At 35.1% G+C, this 12,417-nt stretch overlaps 1 protein-coding gene across 2 annotated transcripts in view; it reads left to right on the forward strand.

Moving 5' to 3' along the window:
* Window positions 1-3,703: 3,703 nt before the first annotated feature.
* Window positions 3,704-12,417, forward strand: part of LOC128858997 (optomotor-blind protein-like) — a 63,204-nt gene continuing 54,490 nt past the window's right edge. Inside the window, exons 1-2 of one of the 2 annotated variants that reach the window (XM_054095642.1) lie at window positions 3,704-4,145; window positions 11,880-12,287. The gene's annotated coding sequence lies outside the window, so the exon portion shown is untranslated. Of the gene's footprint in view, window positions 4,146-11,826; window positions 12,288-12,417 lie in introns of those variants that run through there. The other variant, XM_054095643.1, reaches the window with a different exon arrangement.

Genomic DNA, 12,417 nt, shown 5'->3' on the forward strand with positions numbered 1-12,417 from the left:
GGTGGTTTGTGAAAGAATATTTCTAAGTGATATTTCAAAAGACTAAACAAATTTTTTTTCACCTGTTAAAGGATAGTCAAATTTTTAAAATTAGAAGTGAGTCAAAGGTGATTAATACTTATTATTTTAGTATCGAGTTTTGGAATTGAGTTTTTTATTACATACCAGGTGGCACAAAATTAATCATCTAATAGCTTTTTACTAAATAAAAAAGAAAAGGATTTTGAGTGACGGAAATTTTTATTTTGTACTTTACGCACTCCATTGCTTGCTTGTTTGTATACTGCAGCTGTACGACGCCTTTTGCAAAAATTATAAGTCATTAGAAATGCATTTTTCTCTAATATGTGGGTCTTAAATTAACTTATACGAAATATGCACTGAAATTTAAGAAATTTATAAAGCCTTAAAATGGTTAAAGATAAACAGAATATCATCAACAGATATCTGCATTCTATCAGACAGCTAAGCTGCCGTACGGGCCCTGGATGCATTCCAAAAAACATCAAGGAGTGTCTTTCGTTGTCGCCAATCTCTTAATGAGATGGTCAAGCAATATCGTATAATCTTATGCCGGGTTCCAGGCCACAGAGATATAAATACCAGGGAACTGTAGGGCTGACCAACTCGCAAGAGAAGATACCTGTATGCCAAACATAAGTAATTTTATGGAGGTACCTCTCGCAACTTGTAAGCTTCTTGTTAAGGACGCAGTAATCAGTTCTGCAAATCAAAGATGGATTAGCGTTAATACTTGTGAAATTGCTAAGCAAACATGGTCAAGGCTAAATTTACGTCTATCCAAGAGTATTATAAAATTTAGTAGACTTCAAATTAGGACTTAGTAAGGCCCCTCACAAGACATTGACTTATAGGAAATCATGCAAGGAGATTAGGCGTTTACACGCATGATTTCTGTCGTAGCTGCAGAAATGAGGAGGAATTGGAAAAAATTCAACACGTTTTTTGCACATACCCGGCTCTAGCCAGAAACAGGAACCGCTATTCAAGATCCTACTTCTTAATGAATATAGATAATCTATACACTTTAGGTACCAACAACCTTTTACGCTTTGTGAAAAGCTAAGGATGGTTCAATATGGAAAGGGAAATGTGGGGGCTGGGCTCACAATGGACCTATTTCGTGGTCTAAGTGGCATCGTTGTTTCTATGTGCGATGTGGCTGTCAAACCTAACCTAACCTAAGCCTCGAGTATCTGGTGTCTAAATTATACGTAAATAAATGTCGAAATTAAATTTCTAGGCAATTTACATTTGTTAAAAAAATAATAATTTCAAAATTTTAATTATAGACTCTTTATTATGCAATTTTTTTAAGGAAAACAGCTTTTTCTCATTAGGAAATTTGTCGAATCGAAAGTTGAAATAATTAAAATTTTTCATATTTTTAATAAGTATTTAAATAAAAAATAAAAATTTTATTTCTTGCCTGAGTCTGTTAAATACAAATATTGTTTTCAAACCTATTAGAAAGTGTGTGATCTATCGGGTGTGAGGTATCGGGTTTCAAATTAAAATAAAACAGCGAAAATTCAAATTGATTGGGCAATCTTTACTATCTTCGTGTAGAACCATTCATTACATTTATTTTTTAAAAATAGTCACTTTGAAATGTTGGCCGCAACTGCGACGTAATTCGGTTATCTGTAAACTCAAATTTTCAATGACTCGCTGGAGGCTGGAGGTCTTCGGTCGGTATCTCGTGAACAATTTTAGTAATGTTGGCTTCAATGCCTCAATGGAAGCTGATTTATCCCCAAAGCATTTAGACTTTACATACACACCACAAATAAAAGCTCAAAGGTGTTATATCATACGATCTTGGTGGCCAATCCACTGGTCCAGGACGAAAGGTAAATTGCTCACCGAAACGACGACACAGTAAATCCATTGTTTCACGAGGTGTATGGCAAGTAACGCCGTTCAGTTGGATCCAAATTATGTGAAGATCACGAACTTCAATTTCCAACTTCAAAAAGTTGTTTATCGCCATTCACTGTTACATTGGCGCCAGCATCGTCTTTGAAGAAATATGTGCCGATGATTCCTTGATTCCGCCAGCCCATAGGCCGCTCCAAATGTTTGTTTTCAATGGCTGCTCTTGAAGGGGCTTTTGTTGCTCTTTAGCCCAAATACGGCAATTTTGCTTAGCGACTACATTAAGCCCAAAGTGGGCCTCTTTGCTGTTCACCATAACTTAGCCTGAGCGCGCGATGAACACTTTTCATAGGGCGTCGATTTTCGTAATACAATTGTCCGATTTGTAAGCGTTGTTGAGGCGTAAGTCTTTCTATGATGAAATGTTAATGAATACTGTAAAAAAATTAGGTATTTAGTTTGACAGTAGTCACGCGTGATCTATCAAAAAAACCCTTTCGGAGAAAGTAGCTCCAATCTGTTTAACTTTCATTGGTCTGATTTAAAAATTTTTTTAATTGGAAATTTTTTGAGTTATTATTTTTGCCTATTAAAATATTACTAATATTAATTTCAAAATTTGAATTTCCTTTTTTAATTTTTAAATTTTAAATTTTCATAACTCAATACTTGTTTTCTTTATATTTTAAATCCCAAAATTTTGCAATTTCTATTTGCCTTCACTTTCCGTGTTTTAATCTGATACTTCGTTTATTTCGCCGCCATTTTTCACTTCGCAAAAAATAATCTACCATTTTTTTCTGCTGGGCAACTCTGGCGCAGGGGTCACTACTACTGACCTCAACAACAATAGCCCTAACAACAGCAAAACAGCAGCGCCCAAAGTACACACACATTGACACTTTTTTCTGTTGTTCGCCAGTTTGCTTGGTCGCTTATGTAGTTGGTTGGCTGTTTGACTGCTTGATGCAGCAGAGATTCACCATAAGACTAGCGCAATATACCAACAACAACCTCAAAACAACCACACCAATGATAAAACCGACAACAATGCAAGTTGGAAAAGATCACCATAAAACAACGGCAACAACAATAGCAGCGGTAGCAGCATCGAGAAGGACGGCGACAGCGCAACAACGCCAACGACACTTTGGAGCGCACCTCTCCACTTGGCACAAAAACGCGACGAAGACGTTGACGAAGGTGGCGGCACCAAACGCCAACAAAACTGGCAACAGCAGCCAGCGCCACCGCCACCGTCGCTTTGTCGTGCAACAAGCTGTCTGTCACCGCCAAGCATAACCACAGCCAGTGAAGAAAATCTGCAGCCCACGAAGGCAGCAAAGCCCACACCACTACCAAAACAACCTTCCGACCGTCCAAATGTTGTGTTGAATCGTCCGATTAATACACCGACCGCGCAATCACGCCAACTTGACAACTGTGCGTCGTAGCCGCTTGCCGTGTATCGTCCGCCGTCGCTTGCCTTGTCACAACGTGCTGCAGCAAGCAGTGCGTGCAACGTGTTCCGTCCGCGCTCATCGTTACTCATTCGCTCGTTCGTTCGTCGACTCGTCTAGTTCGCCATTCGCCACATTCATTCAACTCGCTATTTGCGCCGCCAGCCAGCCGCTGCTCCGACGTGTGTTGTCGCTCATCAACCTCGTCGCCCGCGTTGCTACTGCGCTTCGGCTGTTTAGAGCGGTGTTGTATGCCTGCCTGGCGTTTTTGCGCGTTTGCCATTTTTGTGTCTTCTTCTTGGTCGTGTTCATCGCACACATCCAAGTTGCAAGTTGTCGTGCCGCCGACGTTTTTGGGTTTTTTGTTTGCATCGCCGTCTTTTGAAGACCTGAAAATTCGAAATATTTTCGCTTTCGTTGCGACGCGTCGGCTGAACGTCGCGAACGGTGTGTAGTGTATTTTAGCCGTCGCCAATTGGGAACTCCAACAAGGAGATTTTGAAAATTGCGAAAATTGCTAGAATTGTTTGAACGCAAATATGGAAAATTTCGTGTGAAATTAGTGCGAATTTGTAATGAGATTTTGTTTTTTCGAATGTTGTACACGCGTATGTATGCATAAATGCGAAAATGTGAAATTCGAAGTGAATTGAAAATTCCGTGAATTGATTTGCTTTGGATGCTTTGAATTCCGAGTGAATTTGCACTTACATTAAAGAGGTGGAAAAATGTTTGACAACAACGAGATTTTTAGTTTCTATTTTTGAATGGAATAATGTGTTTCGAGTAGGTAAATATTTATGTATGTATGTATGTATGTAAGTGAAAATTTTTAAAGTAATAAGACGCAAAGAACTAAAAATAATTGCAATAGTTAGTGATGAGAAAATGCAAAGCAAAAACTCAAATAACTAAATAAATACAGAAATGAACTTCTTGTCAGTTGGAAAACATTTTTTACATAGAAATATATAAAATATTTAAAACTCAAATAACTGTTCTTCAATTTGTGATAAGAAAACATGCATAGATAGATAATTTTGTAAACAAAATTTTTTTTTAATTTAGGGTTCCGAAATTAATGCAAATGAAACATAAAAAATAAATAAGAATAGCACATTAAAACTAATAAAAAAATAAATAAATAATTATATATGAAAAATAAAAACTAGAAGATAAAAATTTAAATAAAACTAAATAAATAAAAAATTAAATATGAAAACTAAATAAAAACAACACAATAAAAACTAAAAACCACACATAGCAAAAAAAAAAACATTAAAATTTTAAATAATATTTTCGAAAAAACATAATTGCAGCTACATACATATGCACATAGTTATAAATAAAACATTTTTGAATGGTATAAAAAATTATGTGCTTACGTTTAAAAAGTAGTAGTACTAAAAGGAAACTTTCACTTTAGCATCATAGGACTATTTAAAAAAAGTTTTGGTTTGACCCTGCAAACTAATAATTATTTATATATTTTGCTACCGAAATTTTAAATTTTAGCGTAATTTTTAGTGTAGTCAATTATTTAAAAAAAAAATTAAAAAATATTTGAACTACATTTTTAGTGGAATAAAACATTTAAGAAATAGTAAAAATAATTATTTGAATTCAATTCTTATTGGAATGAAGTATTTAAAATATTATTAGAAGAAAGTGCGGTACTTCGCATTACGTCAGTGTAGTACAAAATAGCTTTAAAATATGAAGCACTTTTTTATATAAAACTAAGCCTAAGAGATGTTAGCTGGCACCAAATTATGGCGCCACGCTAGACGAATTAAAATCAAAAGAAGTTTAGCAAACTCATAACCCTCCCTAAAGATAAACTGAGAATGCTCACTGCTATTCTCACAGGTCACTACAGATTGTGTAGTCATTCGCACAGGATTGGATATGGTCCACTGCCTCTTGTCGTTTCTGCGAGAAATCCCAGAGGACTTCCATGCAACTTCTCCTTAAATGGAGCACTGTACCGTGAATAAGATTGAGACATCTCGGACAATTGCAGCTAGAAAAAAGGCAAATACGCTCAGCTCAACCCAGCTATATCTTAAGTTAAAAAGAGAACTGGGGTTGGATGAGGTGCTATGATGAGTAAAGAGGGCACAAAATACCATGAGTTCGAACTGCAAACCTCAATTTTTTGTTTGTTTTTATTATACTTAGCGCGTACACCTTTTTATGGGCGTTTGGCCGAGCTTCTCCTCCTATTTCTGGCGTGCGTCTTGATGTTGTTCCACAAATGGAGGGTCCTACAGTTTCAAGCCGACTCCGAACGGCTGATATTTTTATCAGAAATACATTCGGAGGTTTGCCATTGCCTGCCGAAGGGCGACCGCTATTAGAAAAATGTTTTTCTTAGTTTTGGTGTTTCACCGAGATTCGAACCTAGGTTCTCTCTCTGAATTCCGGATGGTAATCACGCACCAACCCATTCGGCTACGGCGGCCGCCGAGAGAGATAGTTGGTTCGAATCTCGGTGAAACCAAAATTAATAAAAACATTTTTCTAATAGTGGTCGCCCCTCGGCAGGCAATGGCAAGCCTCCGAGTGTATTTCTGCCATGAAAAAGCTCCCTATAAAAATATCTGCCGTTCGGAGTCGGCTTGACACTGTAGGTCCCTCCATTTGTGGAACAACATCAAGACGCACACCACAAATTGGAGGAGGAGCTCAGCGAAAGACCCAAAAAGGGTGCACGCGCCAATTAATTAATTAATAGGGTACCTAAATAGCCTATATTTCGTTTTCGATTATCAAAACAAAAGTAAATCGAATTTTTCTTCTTCAATAAAGAAAATAAAATAAAATGCTAAAAAATTGTTGCTCTTTTTATTAATTTTCACTTTCCATCATTCCATTATTCCTGGAGACTTCGATTAAATTTTTTTCGTATTTTTGATAAAAGCAATACTAAATTAAAATTATTGAAAAATTATTTATAAACAAGTTTAAGCTTTTTTGCTCACTTAAATTATAACCTAAAAAAATGGCCTCCTTTAATGTTGCTAAAAATTCTTTAAATATATTATTGAAAACTAAATATTAACTTTTTAGTATATTTTTGAAAATATTATAACTTTTTTTGGTTCATTTTCAATTATCAAAATAGAAATAAATATAATACAAAAAAATAGGAAAATCGCATATTTTGTTTTCTATGACGCTAAGAATTTACTTAAATATATATTTTTCGAATTAATATAATTGAATTATTTTTGAACATTTTTAATCAATTTCGGTTACTAAAATATTAAAAAAACAAAAAATCATTTAAAAAAAAAACATATTTTTTTCGTATTTACATATTTATTTTCATAAATTTTTGACAATAACAAAAAAAATTCCCCTTTGAAAGTTTTATATAAATATTTAGAATATTTACAAAAATTGCATATTTTTTGCTCAGTTAAATTATAACTTTTTTACGTAAACGTTAAAGTAAACATTGCGAATCAGAATTTATGTATTCAAATTAAAATTTTAAGTTTTTTGCTGACTTAATCAATTTGAAGAATAAAAAAATGCCACAAATAATAAAAGGAACTCCAAAGCATTTTGTTCTTATAATTTTAAGACTATTTTTTAAAATTAAAAACAAACTTTGTTTTAAATATTTTCTTTTTTAAATTCATGTTTTTAATTAAATAAAATTTTCTTTGATTTTTTTTTTTTTTTTTTTGTTTTTTAACATAAGGAAAATTAGGTTAGAGCGACCGTCGTGGCCGAATGCGGGTTTGTGTGTGACTACCATTCGATAGAGCCTTCATTCGAAACCCATAGTGGGCATATGAAACCACAAATAAAAGATACGACTTCCTCTAATAACACTCACCCCTCAACAGGCAATATATATCTGGCCTGTATATCTCCATTTTCCATAAAAAAGCTTCTCATAAAAACTATTTGCCGTTCGGAGGCGGCATAAAACTGTAGGCCCCTCTCTTTGCGAAAAAACATCAAAACGCATCAAAAATAAGAAGAGGAGCCCGGCAAAGCATCCAACAAAGGATGTGCGGCCACGTACATATGTTAAAGTATATACATATATAAAATTAATTTAGTTGTATCAAAAAAAGTTATTTTATGTAGTGACTCAGTCAATTAGAAACACTAAAAATAAAAGCTTACATACTTAATAAATGTATGACAAAAAAATGGTTATATGTAGGTATGTAGAGTATAAATGCTTTGAAAATAATTGTGGGAAAATTATATAAAATTTACGTAAACTAATTTTTAAATTTTTGAAATTTTGAAATTTATTTAAAACTTGAGAAAATTTTCGATATTTCATTAGGAATTAGAGAAATTTTTAGAAGTTTGAAAATTTTTTTAAGGTTTGAAATTTGTTTAGAGATTTGAGAAAATTTTTTGAAGTTTTAAATTTTTTTAGAAACTTGAGAAAATTTTGGAACCTTGGAAATTTTTTTGAAGTTTGAAATTTTTTTTAAGGAATTTGAGGAATTATATAAAATTTAGGTAAACTTTTTTTAAATTAGAAATTTCTTTTGAAATTGAATGTTTTTTTAGAAATTTGAGAAAGATTTTGAAGTTTAGTTTTAAGTTTGAAACTTTTTTTAAATTTGAGAAATAATATAAAATTTAGGTAAACTTTTTTTAAATTCAAAAATTATTTTAGAAATTTGAAAAATTATAAAAAATTTAGATAAACTGTTTCTAAATTTAAAATGTTTTTAGAAATTTGACAAATTATATTAAATTTTGATAAACTTTTTTTGAATTAAATTTTTTTTAGAAATTTGAGAAATTATATAAAATTTAGGTAAACTGTTTTTTAATTTTGAAATTTTTATAGAGATTTGAAAATTTTTTAGAAGTTTGAATTTTTTTTTAGTAGTGTAAGAAGTTTTATGTTTTTTCGTGCTTGGCGACTTCAACGCCAGGGTGGGCAAGGAGGGAATTTTTGGTCCCCCAGTCGGAAAATTCAGCCTGCACAACGAAACATCCGGTAACGGACAGAGGCTGATCGACTTCGCCGGGGCCCGAAACATGGTAGTCTGCAGCACCAGATTCCAGCATAAAAAGATACACCAAGCTGTCTGGCTGTCTCCTGATCGGAAAACGCGAAACCAGATCGATCATGTTGTGATAGATGGAAGACACGCGTCTAGTGTATTAGATGTACGCACGATCCGAGGACCCAACATCGACTCGGATCATTACCTTGTTGCAGCCAAGCTGCGCACACGCCTCTGTGCAGCAAAAAACGTACATCTACCTGCGCAAAGAATGTTCGACATCGAAAAGCTGCAATCACAACAGACAGCCAGAAGATTCGCCACTCGACTCTCACTCCTGCTCTCGGAGAGCACTGCCCAACAAACCGGCATGCGCGAGCAATGGAGCAACATTTCTCGTTCCCTACGTACCGCCGCCGAAGAAGAAATCGGATTCCGGCGAGCCCGAAAAAACAATTGGTACGACGAGGAATGTCATGCTGCCGCAGAAAGAAAGGATGCCGCCTATAGAGCCACGCTGCGATCGGGCGCAACGCGAGCCATGTGGGATCGCTACAGAGAGCTGAAAAAGGAAGAGAGACGTATTATCCGACAGAAGAAACGAGAGGCCGAAATACGTGAGTGCGAGGAGCTTGAGATGCTGGCCAATAGGAACAACGCCCGAAAATTTTACCAGAAAGTTCGGCGGCTTACAGAAGGTTTTAAGACCGGGGCGTTGTCCTGTAAGAACAAAGACGGTGATCTGGTGACTGACGTACAGAGCAATCTTAAATTATGGAGGGAACACTTCTCGAACCTGTTAAACGGTGACAGCTGCGCATGTCATAGAGAATGTGAAGATCCCGATACCCTAATCGTTGACGACGGAATTGTCGTTCCGTTACCCGACCATGACGAGGTGAGAATAGCAATATCACGGCTAAAGAACAACAAAGCCGCGGGCGCCGACGGACTGCCGGCTGAGCTATTCAAACATGGCGGCGAGGAGCTGGGAAGGTGCATGCATCAGCTCCTATGCAAAATATGGTCGGATGAAAGCATGCCTGCCGATTGGAATTTAAGTGTGCTCTGCCCAATCCATAAGAAGGGCGATCCTGCAATTTGTGCCAATTACCGCGGGATTAGTCTTCTAAATATCGCCTATAAGGTTCTAGCGAGCGTATTGTGTGAAAGGCTGAAGCCCACCGTCAACCAACTGATTGGACCTTATCAGTGTGGCTTCAGACCTGGAAAGTCTACCATAGACCAAATATTCACAATACGCCAAATCTTGGAAAAGACCCATGAAAGGAGAATCGACACACACCATCTTTTCGTCGACTTCAAAGCTGCATTCGACAGTACGGAAAGGAGTTACCTGTATGCCGCGATGTCTGAATTTGGTATCCCCGCAAAACTAATACGGCTATGTAAGATGACGTTGCTCAACACCAGCAGCGCCGTCAGAATTGGGAAGGACCTCTCCGAGCCGTTTGATACCAAACGAGGTTTCAGATAGGGTGACTCGCTGTCGTGTGACTTCTTTAACCTGATGTTGGAGAGCATCGTACGAGCCGCAGAACTTAATCGCTCAGGCACAATTTTTTATAAGAGCGTACAATTGCTGGCGTACGCCGATGATATTGACATCATCGGCCTTAACAACCGCGCTGTTAGTTCTGCCTTCTCCAAACTGGATAAAGAGGCAAAGCGAATGGGTTTGGTGGTGAACGAGGACAAAACGAAGTACCTCCTGTCTTCAAACAAACAGTCGGCGCACTCGCGTATCGGCACCCACGTCACTGTTGACAGTTATAATTTTGAGGTTGTAAAAGACTTCGTGTATTTAGGAACCAGCATTAACACCGATAACAATGTCAGCCTTGAAATCCAACGTAGAATCTCTCTTGCCAACAAGTGCTACTTTGGACTAAGTAGGCAATTGAGCAGTAAAGTCCTCTCTCGTCGAACAAAACTAACACTCTACAAGACTCTCATCATGCCCGTCCTAACGTATGGCGCAGAAGCTTGGACGATGACAACATCCGATGAAGCGACGCTTGGAGTGTTCGAGAGAAAGATTCTGCGTAAGATTTTTGGACCTTTGCACGTTGGCAACGGCGAATATCGTAGACGATGGAACGATGAGCTGTATGAGCTTTACGACGACATAGACATAGCGCAGCGAATAAAGATCCAGCGGCTTCGTTGGCTGGGTCATGTCGTCCGAATGGATACAAACGCTCCGGCTTTGAAAGTATTCGATGCGGTACCAGCTGGTGGTAGCAGAGGAAGAGGGCGGCCTCCTCTGCGTTGGAAAGATCAGGTGGAGAGGGACTTGGCTTCACTTGGAGTGTCCAATTGGCGCCGGTTAGCACGAGAAAGAAACGACTGGCGCGCTTTGTTAATCTCGGCCAAAATCGCGTAAGCGGTTATCGCGCCAATTAAGAAGAAGAAGAAGTTTTATGAAACTTGAAAAAAGTTTTGAAGTTTTAAATGTTTTTAGAAATTCATGAAATTTGTAAATTTTGGTTTGATATTTAAAATTTTTTGAATTTAATGAAGTTTGAAAATTTTTTGAAATTTAAAATTTTTTGAATTTGATGAAATTTTTTGATATTTGAAACTTTTTGAAGTTTGATTTTTTTTAGAAATTTGATAAACTATTTTGAACTAATTTTTAAAGTATTTTTAGAAAAAAATATACATATATTTTTTAAATAAACCTGTAAACATTAAATGCATGCAAACTACTAATTCTATCAAATTATAAAAAAAAAAATGGTATTTACAACCTTCCATGTCTAAATTAGTTATCGAATTATTTTCAGGCAGGGCTGCTTGATAACGTTAGTTTTAATAAAAAAATTAAATTTTGTTTTAGCTGAAATAATTGATAATATAAATATTTAGTGTGCACTGATGTCAAAAAATAAAAAAAAAATGGAATTTTAATATCAATGAAACAAAATTCTTAAAGCTAATATTTTTTGATAATTATTGAAGCAAAATTATTTATATGGTTTGGTTTTGTATAATTGATAAAATTAAATCATTTATTTATTATTTTATTATTTTGGAACCATAGAAAATTATATATATAATGAGAGTTTCATAAATGTTAAAAAACAGCATTGATTCAAATTTTTTAAATAATTAAAAATATATATTGCAAAGAATAGAATTATAAAATAATACATAAATAAATAATGTAAATGTGTTTTTTTGAGAAAAAAGAATTCATCCACTTTCATGAGACGAAAAACAAACTTTTCTTGTGAGAAAATATAAACAAATAAAAATATGAAAAACATTAATCCGACTTATCACGGAATTCCACTGCTACTTTTTTTACATTCTTATAAACCATTTTAAAGACTGATCACTTCGCTTGCGCATAATTTTAAAACAGAATTTAGAGTTTCCCACAAAAATGCAAAACCATTGTGGAAAGACTGCAATTAATTTTAGGTTTTATGGAAGCGAATTATATACAAATTTAAATTTCCAAGTATTTATCACAAGAATAATTTCCACTTACAAGCTACCGAGAACAAAGAATCTGAAAATCCAAAATCTAAGAAAATTAACTTTAAATATTCCAAACTAATACAAAGGATTGCAAATGTGCAAGTAAAAATGTAAGTGCGAAAATAAACAGATATCACTTATTGTTACGCCTGCAGCAAGAAAAAATAAATAAATCACAGCTGAATAACGGGGCAAAGTGCTAACAAACAGATTAATTGTATTAATTAATGCTAAAAAACATAAAATCAACGTAAATGTCTAAAAAATGCAGAATAATCAAGTGCTTTAAAACATTTAGTGCACGCAAAAACAACAACATATGAAGTGACAAAAAAATAGAAAGAAAAATAAAAATAAATACAAAGCTAAACTTTTATAAAATGCCAATGCCAGTACCGATTTCATATTATCTAACAAAAAGGTTGGTTTGTCAATTCTGTCTTTAGTACAAGCAAATACTTGTTTTTAATAATTTTATATTGAAAAATGTTGTACTCTCACGGCTTAGCAACGCTGCGAATTGACGTTTTGAATTACAAACAAAATAAGAT

Source organism: Anastrepha ludens, chromosome 3 (genome assembly GCF_028408465.1).
Source record: "Anastrepha ludens isolate Willacy chromosome 3, idAnaLude1.1, whole genome shotgun sequence".
Lineage (NCBI taxonomy): Eukaryota > Metazoa > Arthropoda > Insecta > Diptera > Tephritidae > Anastrepha > Anastrepha ludens.